Below are 17,238 nucleotides of genomic sequence, written 5' to 3' on the forward strand. Positions count from 1 at the left end.
TGGGGAGGACAGCCTTTTTGGATATCATAGAATCCTTTTTTTGCCCTAAGAAACGCTCTGTCTCTTGGGCCTCCCCTGTCAAGGGAAAGGAAGAGACCCATAAGGCCCTGGAGGCCAGTGTTGTCCTCCTGAAGCTATTTCCAGTGGAATTGTAAGCATCAAAGTATGAGGTGCCAATATTCAAAAATGTCATCCTCCTCTCTCAATGAGATGTAGGTCAAAATTATGAAAAAACAATTGTCGGGAGTTGAACAAATTCCTTAAAATGTTACAAACCAGGGGATGTACTTCGGAAAACATAGCCTCTATCAAGCTCCTTTGGTACCGTTGCATACCATTTTGTTATCCCTAATTCCAAAAGGACAGACTGTCTGAGAATTGAAAGCCAAATCATGAAGGGGGAGGTCACCTGGATGTGGAGGCTTTACCATGTTCTGACCACTTACCTGATTATCTGTGTTTCTCTGCCTTCCAAGGTGGCATGTGAGATGATTGCAAAACACCAGAAAAGACATTGTCATGAGCAAGGTGCGATCCTTGCAGAAATGCCCAAGGTTCCATTGTGGGACTAGGTGCTTGTTGGCATGCAGTGTTTGCCAACCAATGTGCACCCTAGATATCCATATTTCCTCTCATGGGAAACAGGGCAAGAGCATCTGAGGACTTCAGGGAAGTCACCCAAGAGCCCCCCAAGGAGTCAACGGACCTCTTGTGACTCTGTCGCCCTGGTTGGGGCTCAGTGTAATCCTATTGAGCATGAATTTTATGTCATCAACTTTCTTCATGACATTGGGTTGTCATCATTGACCCAGTCCTAGACAGAATTCGGCTACCTCTACTTGGATATCACCTAACCTAATCCAACAACTTACCTTCCTTTCCAAAACTGGCTCAGAGTAGGAATGGTCACATGGAACTGGAGAGGGATTGTTGGTAGGAAATATCTTCCATGGAAGCAAGGGCTCCCTTTCTTGATACTTGGAAGAATGTCTTCCCTATGGAGGAAAGGGAAAGAAGTCAAGGCGCTTGTTGTCCCTTCTTTAAATAAAGGTCAGAGGAGAGAGACATTTTTCTGGAGCTCTACTGGCACAAGTTCATTGTGCAGAAACTGTCCTGGGGTTACCTCTTGTATTACTACCAGCCCAGCACACACAAGTCTTCCTGGCTACCATACAGAAACATCAGAGGGCACGCAAAGGATCCCTGGAATTCCAATAAAGATTTACTGCTTCCTCTCGAAGCAACAGCCACATCCCTTGTGACCTTAGCCTCACAATTTTGTAGGTATCAACACTCAAGATGAGCTGCTCAAGTTCTATGGATAGGACAAAAAAATAATTGAATAAAACAACTACAGATAGGTATTTCGAGGGTGATTAAAGTAACTGTGTGTTTTTGCTCAAAGTGCAAATGTGGCATCAGACCTCTGTAAGGTCTATGTTGTAAGGCCCGACTCAACGTGACAGGTGATTCCTGAAAATCTCCCGAGAATCCTGGCCCAGGCCAGAGAACCCATGTCTATACATGGGTCCATTTGTGTCAAGGTGTTATGGGTTGCCCTGCTGTAAAACTTGAGAGTAACCACTGTTGCTGGACTCAAGTCAGGGCTTGGTGTTATGAATCAAAGTGGAATTAGGTTCTTTAAACACCTGGCCTTACCCTGTATCAAACTAATGTGTAGAGCTTTTTTTCCTCAGTGATTCTGCAGTGAGGTTCAGTAAGTGCCCCAAATGATACCATGAAGGAAATTTGGAATGTGGTGGGCACCAAGGTAAAAATTAATATCTCACCCTTTCCACATGGGTAAATTGTCTCTGGGGTGAGATCTTTGGAATATCTGCTAGAGTGATTGCCCTTTATGAACCCATCCTGGGGAGGACAGCCTTTTTGGATATCATAGAATCCTTTTTTTGCCCTACGAAAGGCTCTGTCACATGGGCCTCCCCTGTCAAGGGAAAGGAAGAGTCCCATAAGGCCCTGGAGGCCAGTGTTGTCCTCCTGTAGTTATTTGCCATGGAATTGTAAGCATCAAAGTATGAGATGCCAATATTCAAAAAATGTCATCCTCCTCTCTCCATGAGAAGTAGGTCAAAATTATGAAAAAACAATTATAGGGAGTTGAACACATTCCTTAAAACGTTACAAACCAGGGGATGTACATCGGAGAACATAGCCTAAATCGAGCTCCTTTGGTACCTTTGCATACCATTTTGTTATCCCCAAATTCCAAAAGGACCGACTGGCCGAGAATTGAAAGCGAAATCATGAAGGGGGAGGTCACCTGGATGTGGAGGCTTTACCATGTTCTGACCACTTACCTGATTATCTGTGTTTCTCTGCCTTCCAAGGTGGCATGTGAGATGACTGCAAAACACCAGAAAAGACATTGTCATGAGCAAGGTGCGATCCTTGCAGAAATGCCCAAGGTTCCATTGTGGGACTAGGTGCTTGTTGGCATGCAGTGTTTGCCAACCAATGTGCACCCTAGATGTCCACATTTCCTCTCATGGGAAACAGGGCAAGGGCATCTGAGGACTTCAGGGAAGTCACCCAAGAGCCCCCCAAGGAGTCAATGGACCTCTTGTAACCCTGTCGCCCTGGTTGGGCCTCAGCGTAATCCTATTGAGCATGAATTTTATGTCATCACTTTTCTTCATGACATTGGGTTTTCATCATTGACCCAGTCCTAGACAGAATTCGGCTACCTCTACTTGGATATCACCTAATCAAATCCAACCACTTACCTTCCTTTCCAAAACTGGCTCAGAGTAGGAATGGTCACATGGAACTGGAGAGTGATTGCTGGGACGAAATGTCTTCCAGGGAAGCAAGGGCTCCCTCTCTTGATACTTGGAAGAATGTCTTCCCTAAGGAGGAAAGGGAAAGAAGTCAAGGCGCTTGTTGTCCCTTTTTTAAATAAAGGTCAGAGGAGAGAGACATATTTCTGGAGCTCTATTGGCACAACTTCATTGTGGAGAAACTGTCCTGGGGTTACCTCTTGTATTACTACCAGCCCAGCACACACAAGTCTTCCTGGCTACCATATAGAAACATCAGTGGACACACAAAGGATCCCTGGAATTCCAATAAAGATTTACTGCTTCCTCTCGAAGCAACAGCCACATCACATGTGACCTTAGCCTCACAAAGTTGTAGTATCAACACTCAAGTTGAGCTGCCCAAGTTCTATGGATAGGACAAAAAAATAATTGAATAAAACAACTACAGATAGGTATTTCGAGGGTGATTAAAGTAACTGTGTGTTTTTGCTCAAAGTGCAAATGTGGCATCAGACCTCTGTAAGGTCTATGTTGTAAGGCCCGACTCAACGTGACAGGTGATTCCTGAAAATCTCCCGAGAATCCTGGCCCAGGCCAGAGAACCCATGTCTATACATGGGTCCATTTGTGTCAAGGTGTTATGGGTTGCCCTGCTGTAAAACTTGAGAGTAACCACTGTTCCTGGACTCAAGTCAGGGCTTGGTGTTATGAATCAAAGTGGAATTAGGTTCTTTAAACACCTGGCCTTACCCTGTATCAAACTAATGTGTAGAGCTTTTTTTCCTCAGTGATTCTGCAGTGAGGTTCAGTAAGTGCCCCAAATGATACCATGAAGGAAATTTGGAATGTGGTGGGCACCAAGGTAAAAATTAATATCTCACCCTTTCCACATGGGTAAATTGTCTCTGGGGTGAGATCTTTGGAATATCTGCTAGAGTGATTGCCCTTTATGAACCCATCCTGGGGAGGACAGCCTTTTTGGATATCATAGAATCCTTTTTTTGCCCTAAGAAAGGCTCTGTCACATGGGCCTCCCCTGTCAAGGGAAAGGAAGAGTCCCATAAGGCCCTGGAGGCCAGTGTTGTCCTCCTGTAGTTATTTGCCATGGAATTGTAAGCATCAAAGTATGAGATGCCAATATTCAAAAAATGTCATCCTCCTCTCTCCATGAGAAGTAGGTCAAAATTATGAAAAAACAATTATAGGGAGTTGAACACATTCCTTAAATCGTTACAAACCAGGGGATGTACATCGGAGAACATAGCCTAAATCGAGCTCCTTTGGTACCTTTGCATACCATTTTGTTATCCCCAAATTCCAAAAGGACCGACTGGCCGAGAATTGAAAGCGAAATCATGAAGGGGGAGGTCACCTGGATGTGGAGGCTTTACCATGTTCTGACCACTTACCTGATTATCTGTGTTTCTCTGCCTTCCAAGGTGGCATGTGAGATGACTGCAAAACACCAGAAAAGACATTGTCATGAGCAAGGTGCGATCCTTGCAGAAATGCCCAAGGTTCCATTGTGGGACTAGGTGCTTGTTGGCATGCAGTGTTTGCCAACCAATGTGCACCCTAGATGTCCACATTTCCTCTCATGGGAAACAGGGCAAGGGCATCTGAGGACTTCAGGGAAGTCACCCAAGAGCCCCCCAAGGAGTCAATGGACCTCTTGTAACCCTGTCGCCCTGGTTGGGCCTCAGCGTAATCCTATTGAGCATGAATTTTATGTCATCACTTTTCTTCATGACATTGGGTTTTCATCATTGACCCAGTCCTAGACAGAATTCGGCTACCTCTACTTGGATATCACCTAATCAAATCCAACCACTTACCTTCCTTTCCAAAACTGGCTCAGAGTAGGAATGGTCACATGGAACTGGAGAGTGATTGCTGGGACGAAATGTCTTCCAGGGAAGCAAGGGCTCCCTCTCTTGATACTTGGAAGAATGTCTTCCCTAAGGAGGAAAGGGAAAGAAGTCAAGGCGCTTGTTGTCCCTTTTTTAAATAAAGGTCAGAGGAGAGAGACATATTTCTGGAGCTCTATTGGCACAACTTCATTGTGGAGAAACTGTCCTGGGGTTACCTCTTGTATTACTACCAGCCCAGCACACACAAGTCTTCCTGGCTACCATATAGAAACATCAGTGGACACACAAAGGATCCCTGGAATTCCAATAAAGATTTACTGCTTCCTCTCGAAGCAACAGCCACATCACAGGTGACCTTAGCCTCACAAAGTTGTAGTATCAACACTCAAGTTGAGCTGCCCAAGTTCTATGGATAGGACAAAAAAATAATTGAATAAAACAACTACAGATAGGTATTTCGAGGGTGATTAAAGTAACTGTGTGTTTTTGCTCAAAGTGCAAATGTGGCATCAGACCTCTGTAAGGTCTATGTTGTAAGGCCCGACTCAACGTGACAGGTGATTCCTGAAAATCTCCCGAGAAATCTGGCCCAGGCCACAGAACCCATGTCTATACATGGGTCCATTTGTGTCAAGGTGTTATGGGTTGCCATGCTGTAAAACGTGAGGGTAACCACTGTTGCTGGACTCAAGTCAGGCCTTGGTGTTATGAATCAAAGTGGAATTTCGTTCTTTAAACACCTGGCCTTACCCTGTATCAAACTAATGTGTAGAGCTTTTTTTCCTCAGTGATTCTGCAGTGAGGTTCAGTAAGTGCCCTAAATGACACCATGAAGGAAATTTGGAATGTGGTGGGCACCAAGGTAAAAATGAATATTTCACCCTTTCGACATGGGTAAATTGTCTCTGGGGTGAGATCTTTGGAATAACTGCTAGAGGGAGTGCCCTTTATGAACCCATCCTGGGGAGGACAGCCTTTTTGGATATCATAGAATCCTTTTTTTGCCCTAAGAAACGCTCTGTCTCTTGGGCCTCCCCTGTCAAGGGAAAGGAAGAGACCCATAAGGCCCTGGAGGCCAGTGTTGTCCTCCTGAAGCTATTTCCAGTGGAATTGTAAGCATCAAAGTATGAGGTGCCAATATTCAAAAATGTCATCCTCCTCTCTCAATGAGATGTAGGTCAAAATTATGAAAAAACAATTGTCGGGAGTTGAACAAATTCCTTAAAATGTTACAAACCAGGGGATGTACTTCGGAAAACATAGCCTCTATCAAGCTCCTTTGGTACCGTTGCATACCATTTTGTTATCCCTAATTCCAAAAGGACAGACTGTCTGAGAATTGAAAGCCAAATCATGAAGGGGGAGGTCACCTGGATGTGGAGGCTTTACCATGTTCTGACCACTTACCTGATTATCTGTGTTTCTCTGCCTTCCAAGGTGGCATGTGAGATGACTGCAAAACACCAGAAAAGACATTGTCATGAGCAAGGTGCGATCCTTGCAGAAATGCCCAAGGTTCCATTGTGGGACTAGGTGCTTGTTGGCATGCAGTGTTTGCCAACCAATGTGCACCCTAGATATCCATATTTCCTCTCATGGGAAACAGGGCAAGAGCATCTGAGGACTTCAGGGAAGTCACCCAAGAGCCCCCCAAGGAGTCAACGGACCTCTTGTGACTCTGTCGCCCTGGTTGGGGCTCAGTGTAATCCTATTGAGCATGAATTTTATGTCATCAACTTTCTTCATGACATTGGGTTGTCATCATTGACCCAGTCCTAGACAGAATTCGGCTACCCCTACTTGGATATCACCTAACCTAATCCAACAACTTACCTTCCTTTCCAAAACTGGCTCAGAGTAGGAATGGTCACATTGAACTGGAGAGGGATTGTTGGGAGGAAATATCTTCCATGGAAGCAAGGGCTCCCTTTCTTGATACTTGGAAGAATGTCTTCCCTATGGAGGAAAGGGAAAGAAGTCAAGGCGCTTGTTGTCCCTTCTTTAAATAAAGGTCAGAGGAGAGAGACATTTTTCTGGAGCTCTACTGGCACAAGTTCATTGTGCAGAAACTGTCCTGGGGTTACCTCTTGTATTACTACCAGCCCAGCACACACAAGTCTTCCTGGCTACCATACAGAAACATCAGAGGGCACGCAAAGGATCCCTGGAATTCCAATAAAGATTTACTGCTTCCTCTCGAAGCAACAGCCACATCCCTTGTGACCTTAGCCTCACAATTTTGTAGGTATCAACACTCAAGATGAGCTGCTCAAGTTCTATGGATAGGACAAAAAAATAATTGAATAAAACAACTACAGATAGGTATTTCGAGGGTGATTAAAGTAACTGTGTGTTTTTGCTCAAAGTGCAAATGTGGCATCAGACCTCTGTAAGGTCTATGTTGTAAGGCCCGACTCAACGTGACAGGTGATTCCTGAAAATCTCCCGAGAATCCTGGCCCAGGCCAGAGAACCCATGTCTATACATGGGTCCATTTGTGTCAAGGTGTTATGGGTTGCCCTGCTGTAAAACTTGAGAGTAACCACTGTTGCTGGACTCAAGTCAGGGCTTGGTGTTATGAATCAAAGTGGAATTAGGTTCTTTAAACACCTGGCCTTACCCTGTATCAAACTAATGTGTAGAGCTTTTTTTCCTCAGTGATTCTGCAGTGAGGTTCAGTAAGTGCCCCAAATGATAAAATGAAGGAAATTTGGAATGTGGTGGGCACCAAGGTAAAAATTAATATCTCACCCTTTCCACATGGGTAAATTGTCTCTGGGGTGAGATCTTTGGAATATCTGCTAGAGTGATTGCCCTTTATGAACCCATCCTGGGGAGGACAGCCTTTTTGGATATCATAGAATCCTTTTTTTGCCCTAAGAAAGGCTCTGTCACATGGGCCTCCCCTGTCAAGGGAAAGGAAGAGTCCCATAAGGCCCTGGAGGCCAGTGTTGTCCTCCTGTAGTTATTTGCCATGGAATTGTAAGCATCAAAGTATGAGATGCCAATATTCAAAAAATGTCATCCTCCTCTCTCCATGATAAGTAGGTCAAAATTATGAAAAAACAATTATAGGGAGTTGAACACATTCCTTAAAATGTTACAAACCAGGGGATGTACATCGGAGAACATAGCCTAAATCGAGCTCCTTTGGTACCTTTGCATACAATTTTGTTATCCCCAAATTCCAAAAGGACCGACTGGCTGAGAATTGAAAGCCAAATCATGAAGGGGGAGGTCACCTGGATGTGGAGGCTTTACCATGTTCTGACCACTTACCTGATTATCTGTGTTTCTCTGCCTTCCAAGGTGGCATGTGAGATGACTGCAAAACAACAGAAAAGACATTGTCATGAGCAAGGTGCGATCCTTGCAGAAATGCCCAAGGTTCCATTGTGGGACTAGGTGCCTGTTGGCATGCAGTGTTTGCCAACCAATGTGCACCCTAGATGTCCACATTTCCTCTCATGGGAAACAGGGCAAGGGCATCTGAGGACTTCAGGGAAGTCACCCAAGAGCCCCCCAAGGAGTCAATGGACCTCTTGTAACCCTGTCACCCTGGTTGGGCCTCAGGGTAATCCTATTGAGCATGAATTTTATGTCATCACTTTTCTTCATGACATTGGGTTTTCATCATTGACCCAGTCCTAGACAGAATTCGGCTACCTCTACTTGGATATCACCTAATCAAATCCAACCACTTACCTTCCTTTCCAAAACTGGCTCAGAGTAGGAATGGTCACATGGAACTGGAGAGTGATTGCTGGGACGAAATGTCTTCCAGGGAAGCAAGGGCTCTCTTTCTTGATACTTGGAAGAATGTCTTCCCTAAGGAGGAAAGGGAAAGAAGTCAAGGCACTTGTTGTCCCTTCTTTAAATAAAGGTCAGAGGAGAGAGACATTTTTCTGGAGCTCTATTGGCACAACTTCATTGTGGAGAAACTGTCCTGGGGTTACCTCTTGTATTACTACCAGCCCAGCACACACAAGTCTTCCTGGCTACCATATAGAAACATCAGTGGACACACAAAGGATCCCTGGAATTCCAATAAAGATTTACTGCTTCCTCTCGAAGCAACAACCACATCACATGTGACCTTAGCCTCACAATTTTGTAGTATCAACACTCAAGTTGAGCTGCCCAAGTTCTATGGATAGGACAAAAAAATAATTGAATAAAACAACTACAGATAGGTATTTCGAGGGTGATTAAAGTAACTGTGTGTTTTTGCTCAAAGTGCAAATGTGGCATCAGAACTCTGTAAGGTCTATGTTGTAAGGCCCGACTCAACTTGACAGGTGATTCCTGAAAATCTCCCGAGAATCCTGGCCCAGGCCACAGAACCCATGTCTATACATGGGTCCATTTGTGTCAAGGTGTTATGGGTTGCCATGCTGTAAAACTTGAGGGTAGCCACTGTTGCTGGACTCAAGTCAGGCCTTGGTGTTATGAATCAAAGTGGAATTTCGTTCTTTAAACACCTGGCCTTACCCTGTATCAAACTAATGTGTAGAGCTTTTTTTCTTCAGTGATTTTGCAGTGAGGTTCAGTAATTGCCCTAAATGACACCATGAAGGAAATTTGGAATGTGGTGGGCACCAAGGTAAAAATGAATATTTCACCCTTTCCACATGGGTAAATTGTCTCTGAGGTGAGATCTTTGGAATAACTGCTAGAGGGATTGCCCTTTGTGAACCCATCCTGGGGAGGACAGCCTTTTTGGATATCATAGAATCCTTCTTTTTCCCTAAGAAACGCTCTGTCTCTTGGGCCTCCCCTGTCAAGGGAAAGGAAGAGTCCCATAAGGCCCTGGAGGCCTGTGTTGTCCTCCTGAAGCTATTTCCAATGGAATTGTAAGCATCAAAGTATGAGGTGCCAATATTCAAAAAATGTCATCCTCCTCTCTCAATGAGAAGTAGGTCAAAATTATGAAAAAACAATTGTCGGGAGTTGAACACATTCCTTAAAATGTTACAAACCAGGGAATGTACTTCGGAAAACATAGCCTCTATCAAGCTCCTTTGGTACCGTTGCATACCATTTTGTTATCCCTAATTCCAAAAGGACAGACTGTCTGAGAATTGAAAGCCAAATCATGAAGGGGGAGGTCACCTGGATGTGGAGGCTTTACCATGTTCTGACCACTTACCTGATTATCTGTGTTTCTCTGCCTTCCAAGGTGGCATGTGAGATGATTGCAAAACACCAGAAAAGACATTGTCATGAGCAAGGTGCGATCCTTGCAGAAATGCCCAAGGTTCCATTGTGGGACTAGTTGCTTGTTGGCATGCAGTGTTTGCCATAATGTGCACCCTAGATATCCATATTTCCTCTCATGGGAAACAGGGCAAGAGCATCTGAGGACTTCAGGGAAGTCACCCAAGAGCCCCCCAAGGAGTCAACGGACCTCTTGTGACTCTGTCGCCCTGGTTTGGCCTCAGCGTAATCCTATTGAGCATGTATTTTATGTCATCACCGTTCTTCATGACATTGGGTTGTCATCATTGACCCAGTCCTAGACAGAATCCGGCTACCTCTACTTGGATATCACCTAACCTAATCCAGCCACTTACCTTCCTTTCCAAAACTGGCTCAGAGTAGGAATGGTCACATGGAACTGGAGAGGGATTGCTGGGATGAAATGTCTTCCAGGGAAGCAAGGGCTCCCTTTCTTGATACTTAGAAGAATGTCTTCCCTAAGGAGGAAAGGGAAAGAAGTCAAGGCGCTTGTTGTCCCTTCTTTAAATAAAGGTCAGAGGAGAGAGACATTTTTCTGGAGCTCTACTGGCACAACTTCATTGTGCAGAAACTGTCCTGGGGTTACCTCTTGTACTACTACCAGCCCAGCACACACAAGTCTTCCTGGCTACCATAGAGAAACATCAGTGGACACACAAAGGAACCCTGGCATTCCAATAAAGATTTACTGCTTCCTCTCGAAGCAACAGCCACATCACATGTGACCTTAGCCTCACAATTTTGTAGGTATCAACACTCAAGTTGAGCTGTCCAAGTCATATGGATAGGACAAAAAAATTATTGAATTAAACAACTACAGATAGGTATTTCGAGGGTGATTAAAGTAACTGTGTGTTTTTGTTCAAAGTGCAAATGTGGCATCAGACCTCTGTAAGGTCTATGTTGTAAGGCCCGACTCAACGTGAAAGGTGATTCCTGAAAATCTCCCGAGAGTCCTGGGCCCAGGCCACAGAACCCATGTCTATACATGGATCCATTTGTTTCAAGGTGTTATGGGTTGCCCTGCTGTAAAACTTGAGGGTAGCCACTGTTGCTGGACTCAAGTCAGGCCTTGGTGTTATGAATTAAAGTGGAATTAGGTTGTTTAAACACCTGGCCTTACCCTGTATCAACCTAATGTGTAGAGCGTTTTTTCCTCAGTGATTCTGCAGTGAGGTTCAGTAAGTACCCCAAATGATACCATGAAGGAAATTTGGAATGTGGTGGGCACCAAGGTAAAAATTAATATCTCACCCTTTCCACATGGGTAAATTGTCTCTGGGGTGAGATCTTTGGAATATCTGCTAGAGGCATTGCCCTTTGTGAACCCACCCTGGGGAGGACAGCCTTTTTGGATATCATAGAATCCTTTTTTTTCCCTAAGAAAGGCTCTGTCACTTGGGCCTCCCCTGTCAAGGGAAAGGAAGAGTCCCATAAGGCCCTGGAGGCCTGTGTTGTCCTCCTGTAGCTATTTGCCATGGAATTGTAAGCATCACAGTATGAGATGCCAATATTCAAAAAATGTCATCCTCCTCTCTCCTTGAGAAGTAGGTTAAAATTATGAAAAAACAATTGTCAGGAGTTGAACACATTCCTTAAACCGTTACAAACCAGGGGATGTACATCGGAGAACATAGCCTAAATCGAGCTCCTTTGGTACCGTTGCATACCATTTTGTTATCCCTATTTCCAAAAAAACAGACTGGCTGAGAATTGAAAGCCAAATCATGAAGGGGGAGGTCACCTGGATGTGGAGGCTTTACCATGTTCTGACCACTTACCTGATTATCTGTGTTTCTCGGCCTTCCAAGGTGGCATGTGAGATGACTGCAAAACACCAGAAAAGACATTGTCATGAGCAAGGGGCGATCCTTGCAGAAATGCCCAAGGTTCCATTGTGGGACTAGGTGTTTGTTGGCATGCAGTGTTTGCCAACCAATGTGCACCCTAGATGTCCACATTTCCTCTCATGGGAAACAGGGTAAGGGCATCTCAGGACTTCAGGGAAGTCACCCAAGAGCCCCCCAAAGAGTCAATGGACCTCTCGTGACCCTGTCGCCCTAGTTGGGCCTCAGCGTAATCCTATTGAGCATGAATTTTATGTCATCACCGTTCTTCATGACATTGGGTTGTCATCATTGACCCAGTCCTAGACAGAATTCGGCTACCTCTACTTGGATATCACCTAACCTAATCCAGCCACTTACCTTCCTTTCCAAAACTGGCTCAGAGTAGGAATGGTCACATGGAACTGGAGAGGGATTGCTGGGATGAAATGTCTTCCAGGGAAGCAAGGGCTCCCTTTCTTGATACTTGGAAGAATGTCTTCCCTAAGGAGGAAAGGGAAAGAAGTCAAGGCGCTTGTTGTCCCTTCTTTAAATAAAGGTCAGAGGAGAGAGACATTTTTCTGGAGCTCTACTAGCACAACTTCATTGTGCAGAAACTGTTCTGGGGTTACCTCTTGTACTACTACCAGCCCAGCACACACAAGTCTTCCTGGCTACCATAGAGAAACATTAGTGGACACACAAAGGATCCCTGGCATTCCAATAAAGATTTACTGCTTCCTCTCGAAGCAACAGCCACATCACATGTGACCTTAGCCTCACAATTTTGTAGGTATCAACACTCAAGTTGAGCTGTCCAAGTCATATGGATAGGACAAAAAAATTATTGAATTAAACAACTACAGATAGGTATTTCGAGGGTGATTAAAGTAACTGTGTGTTTTTGCTCAAAGTGCAAATGTGGCATCAGACCTCTGTAAGGTCTATGTTGTAATACCCGACTCAACGTGAAAGGTGATTCCTGAAAATCTCCCGAGAATCCTGGGACCAGGCCACAGAACCCATGTCTATATATGGATCCATTTGTTTCAAGGTGTTATGGGTTGCCCTGCTGTAAAACTTGAGGGTAACCACTGTTGCTGGACTCAAGTCAGGCCTTGGTGTTATGAATCAAATGCAATTAGGTTCTTTAAACACCTGGCCTTACCTTGTATCAACCTAATGTGTAGAGCTTTTTTTCCTCAGTGATTCTGCAGTGAGGTTCAGTAAGTACCCCAAATGATACCATGAAGGAAATTTGGAATGTGGTGGGCACCAAGGTAAAAATTAATATCTCACCCTTTCCACATGGGTAAATTGTCTCTGGGGTGAGATCTTTGGAATATCTGCTAGAGGCATTGCCCTTTGTGAACCCATCCTGGGGAGGACAGCCTTTTTGGATATCATAGAATCCTTTTTTTTTCCCTAAGAAAGGCTCTGTCACTTGGGCCTCCCCTGTCAAGGGAAAGGAAGAGTCCCATAAGGCCCTGGAGGCCTGTGTTGTCCTCCTGTAGCTATTTGCCATGGAATTGTAAGCATCACAGTATGAGATGCCAATATTCAAAAAACGTCATCCTCCTCTCTCCTTGAGAAGTAGGTCAAAATTATGAAAAAACATTTGTCGGGAGTTGAACACATTCCTTAAACCGTTACAAACCAGGGGATGTACATCGGAGAACATAGCCTAAATAGAGCTCCTTTGGTACCGTTGCATACCATTTTGTTATCCCTAATTCCAAAAGGACAGACTGGCTGAGAATTGAAAGCCAAATCATGAAGGGGGAGGTCACCTGGATGTGGAGGCTTTACCATGTTCTGACCACTTACCTGATTATCTGTGTTTCTCTGCCTTCCAAGGTGGCATGTGAGATGACTGCAAAACACCAGAAAAGACATTGTCATGAGCAAGGTGCGATTCTTGCAGAAATGCCCAAGGTTCCATTGTGGGACTAGGTGCTTGTTGGCATGCAGTGTTTGCCAACCAATGTGCACCCTAGATGTCCAAATTTCCTCTCATGGGAAACAGGGCAAGGGCATCTGAGGACTTCAGGGAAGTGACCCAAGAGCTCCCCAAAAAGTCAATGGATCTCTTGTAACCCTGTCGCACTGGTTGGGCCTCAGCGTAATCCTATTGAGAATGAATTTTTTTTTTTTTTTTTTATTGTTTTAGAGAAAATTTTTATTTTTTTTTTTCCTTTTTTTTTCCATTTTTTATTAGGTATTTAGCTCATTTACATTTCCAATGCTATACCAAAAGTCCCCCTTACCCACCCACCCCCACTCCCCTACCCACCCACTCCCCCCCTTTGGCCCTGGCGTTCCCCTGTACCGGGGCACACAAAGTCTGCGTGTCCAATGGGCCTCTCTTTCCAGTGATGGCCGACTAGGCCATCTTTTGATACATATGCAGCTAGAGTCAAGAGCTCAGGGGTACTGGTTAGTTCATAATGTTGTTCCACCTATAGGGTTGAAGATCCCTTTAGCTCCTTGGGTACTTTCTCTAGCTCCTCCATTGGGAGCCCTGTGATCCATCCATTAGCTGACTGTGAGCATCCACTTCTGTGTTTGCTAAGCCCCGGCATAGTCTCACAAGAGACAGCTACATCTGGGTCCTTTCGATAAAATCTTGCTAGTATATGCAATGGTGTCAGCGTTTGGATGCTGATTTTGGGGTGGATCCCTGGATATGGCAGTCTCTACATGGTCCATCCTTTCATCTCAGCTCCAAACTTTGTTTCTGTAACTCCTTCCATGGGTGTTTTGTTCCCACTTCTAAGGAGGGGCATAGTGTCCACACTTCAGTCTTCATTTTTCTTGAGTTTCATGTGTTTAGGAAATTGTATCTTATATCGTGGGTATCCTAGGTTTTGGGCTAGTATCCACTTATCAGTGAGTACATATTGTGTGAGTTCCTTTGTGATTGTGTTACCTCACTCAGGATGATGCTCTCCAGGTCCATCCATTTGGATAGGAATTTCATAAATTCATTCTTTTTAATAGCTGAGTAGTACTCCATTGTGTAGATGTACCACATTTTCTGTATCCATTCCTCTGTTGAGGGGCATCTGGGTTCTTTCCAGTTTCTGGCTATTATAAATAAGGCTGCTATGAACATAGTGGAGCATGTGTCCTTCTTACCAGTTGGGGCTTCTTCTGGATATATGCCCAGGAGAGGTATTGCTGGATCCTCCGGTAGTACTATGTCCAATTTTCTGAGGAACCGCCAGACTGATTTCCAGAGTGGTTGTACAAGCCTGCAATCCCACCAACAATGGAGGAGTGTTCCTCTTTCTCCACATCCTCGCCAGCATCTGCTGTCACCTGAATTTTTGATCTTAGCCATTCTCACTGGTGTGAGGTGGAATCTCAGGGTTGTTTTGATTTGCATTTCCCTGATGATTAAGGATGTTGAACATTTTTTCAGGTGCTTCTCTGCCATTCGGTATTCCTCAGGTGAGAATTCTTTGTTCAGTTCTGAGCCCCATTTTTTAAGGGGGTTATTTGATTTTCTGAGGTCCACCTTCTTGAGTTCTTTATATATGTTGGATATTAGTCCCCTATCTGATTTAGGATAGGTAAAGATCCTTTCCCAGTCTGTTGGTGGTCTTTTTGTCTTATAGACAGTGTCTTTTGCCTTGCAGAAACTTTGGAGTTTCATTAGGTCCCATTTGTCAATTCTCGATCTTACAGCACAAGCCATTGCTGTTCTGTTCAGGAATTTTTCCCCTGTGCCCATATCTTCAAGGCTTTTCCCCACTTTCTCCTCTATAAGTTTCAGTGTCTCTGGTTTTATGTGAAGTTCCTTGATCCACTTAGATTTGACCTTAGTACAAGGAGATAAGTATGGATCGATTCGCATTCTTCTACATGATAACAACCAGTTGTGCCAGCACCAATTGTTGAAAATGCTGTCTTTCTTCCACTGGATGGTTTTGGCTCCCTTGTCGAAGATCAAGTGACCATAGGTGTGTGGGTTCATTTCTGGGTCTTCAATTCTATTCCATTGGTCCACTTGTCTGTCTCTATACCAGTACCATGCAGTTTTTATCACAATTGCTCTGTAGTAAAGCTTTAGGTCAGGCATGGTGATTCCACCAGAGGTTCTTTTATCCTTGAGAAGAGTTTTTGCTATCCTCGGTTTTTTGTTATTCCAGATGAATTTGCAAATTGCTCCTTCTAATTCGTTGAAGAATTGAGTTGGAATTTTAATGGGGATTGCATTTTATGTCATCACCTTTCTTCATGACATTGGGTTGTCATCATTGACCCAGTCCTAGACAGAATTCGGCTACCTCTACTTGGATATCACCTAACCTAATCCAACCACTTACCTTCCTTTCCAAAACTGGCTCAGAGTAGGAATGGTAACATTTAACTGGAGAGGGATTGCTGGGACGAAATGTCTTCCAGGGAAGCAAGGGCTCCCTTTCTTGATACTTTGAAGAAGGTCTTCCCTAAGGAGGAAAGGGAAAAAAGTCAAGGCGCTTGTTGTCCCTTCTTTAAATAAAGGTCAGAGGAGAGAGACTTTTCTCTGGAGCTCTACTGGCACAACTTCATTGTGCAGAAACTGTCCTGGGGTTATCTGTTGTATTACTACCTGCCCAGCACACACAAGTCTTCCCTGCTACCATAGAGAAACATCAGTGGACACACAAAGGAAACCTGGCATTCGAATAAAGATTTACTGCTTCCTCTCGAAGCAACAGCCACATCACATGTGACCTTAGCCTCACAATTTTGTAGGTATCAACACTCAAGTTGAGCTGCCCAAATTCTATGGATAGGACAAAAAAATAATTGAATAAAACAACTACAGATAGGTAATTCGAGGTTGATTAAAGAAATTGTGTGTTTTTGCTCAACGTGCAAATGTGGCATCAGACCTCTGTAAGGTCTATGTTGTACGGCCCGACTCAACGTAAAAGCTGATTCCTGAAAATCTCCCGAGAATCCTGGGCCCAGGCCACAGAACCCATGACTATACATGGATCCATTTGTGTCAAGGAGTTATGGGTTGCCCTGCTGTAAAATGTGAGGGTAACCACTGTTGCTGGACTCAATCAGGCCTTGGTGTTATAAATCAAAGTGGAATTAGGTTCTTTAAACACCTGGCCTTACCCTGTATCTACCTAATGTGTAGAGCTTTTTTTCCTCAGTGATTCTGCAGTGAGGTTCAGTAAGTGCCCTAAATAATACCATGAAGGAAATTTGGAATGTGGTGGGCACCAAGGTAAAAATGAATATCTAACCCTTTCCACACGGGTAAATTGTCTCTGGGGTGAGATCTTTGGAATATCTGCTAGAGGGATTGCCCTTTGTGAACCCATCCTGGGGAGGACAGCCTTTTTGGATATCACAGAATCCTTCTTTTTCCCTAAAAAAGACTTTGTCACATGGGCCTCCCCTGTCAAGGGAAAGGAAGAGTCCCATAAGACCCTGGAGGCCTGTATTGTCCTCCTGTAGCTATTTGCCATTGAATTGTAAGCATCAAAGTATAAGATCCTAAGATTCAAAAAATGTCAT

General features: G+C 44.3%; 1 long non-coding RNA gene and 7 other non-coding genes across 8 annotated transcripts in view; all 8 read right to left on the reverse strand.

The window, feature by feature from the left end:
• Snhg14 (small nucleolar RNA host gene 14) overlaps positions 1-17,238 on the reverse strand; it is a 1,177,441-nt gene that overhangs the window by 170,163 nt on the left and 990,040 nt on the right. The window contains exons 113-122 of the long non-coding RNA NR_146211.1: positions 15,744-16,169; positions 10,225-10,342; positions 8,357-8,479; positions 7,931-7,976; positions 6,485-6,607; positions 6,059-6,104; positions 4,616-4,738; positions 4,190-4,235; positions 873-995; positions 447-468 (exon numbers count right to left, since the gene is read on the reverse strand). This is a non-coding gene — a long non-coding RNA (small nucleolar RNA host gene 14). The remainder of the gene's footprint in view (positions 1-446; positions 469-872; positions 996-4,189; positions 4,236-4,615; positions 4,739-6,058; positions 6,105-6,484; positions 6,608-7,930; positions 7,977-8,356; positions 8,480-10,224; positions 10,343-15,743; positions 16,170-17,238) is intronic.
• On the reverse strand, positions 732-810 carry Gm24639. Its single transcript, XR_003947053.1, has one exon. It is a non-coding gene; the product is annotated as a small nucleolar RNA SNORD115 (small nucleolar RNA).
• Positions 2,604-2,682, reverse strand: Gm24566. The gene has a single exon (XR_003946995.1). It is a non-coding gene; the product is annotated as a small nucleolar RNA SNORD115 (small nucleolar RNA).
• Gm22111 lies at positions 4,475-4,553 on the reverse strand. Its single transcript, XR_003946996.1, has one exon. It is a non-coding gene; the product is annotated as a small nucleolar RNA SNORD115 (small nucleolar RNA).
• Gm23076 lies at positions 6,344-6,422 on the reverse strand. Its single transcript, XR_003947054.1, has one exon. It is a non-coding gene; the product is annotated as a small nucleolar RNA SNORD115 (small nucleolar RNA).
• Positions 8,216-8,294, reverse strand: Gm25874. The gene has a single exon (XR_003947060.1). It is a non-coding gene; the product is annotated as a small nucleolar RNA SNORD115 (small nucleolar RNA).
• Gm25088 lies at positions 10,084-10,162 on the reverse strand. Its single transcript, XR_003947067.1, has one exon. It is a non-coding gene; the product is annotated as a small nucleolar RNA SNORD115 (small nucleolar RNA).
• Gm22510 lies at positions 11,956-12,034 on the reverse strand. The gene has a single exon (XR_003947026.1). It is a non-coding gene; the product is annotated as a small nucleolar RNA SNORD115 (small nucleolar RNA).

Source organism: Mus musculus, chromosome 7 (genome assembly GCF_000001635.26).
Source record: "Mus musculus strain C57BL/6J chromosome 7, GRCm38.p6 C57BL/6J".
In the NCBI taxonomy this organism is placed as follows: Eukaryota; Metazoa; Chordata; class Mammalia; order Rodentia; family Muridae; genus Mus; species Mus musculus.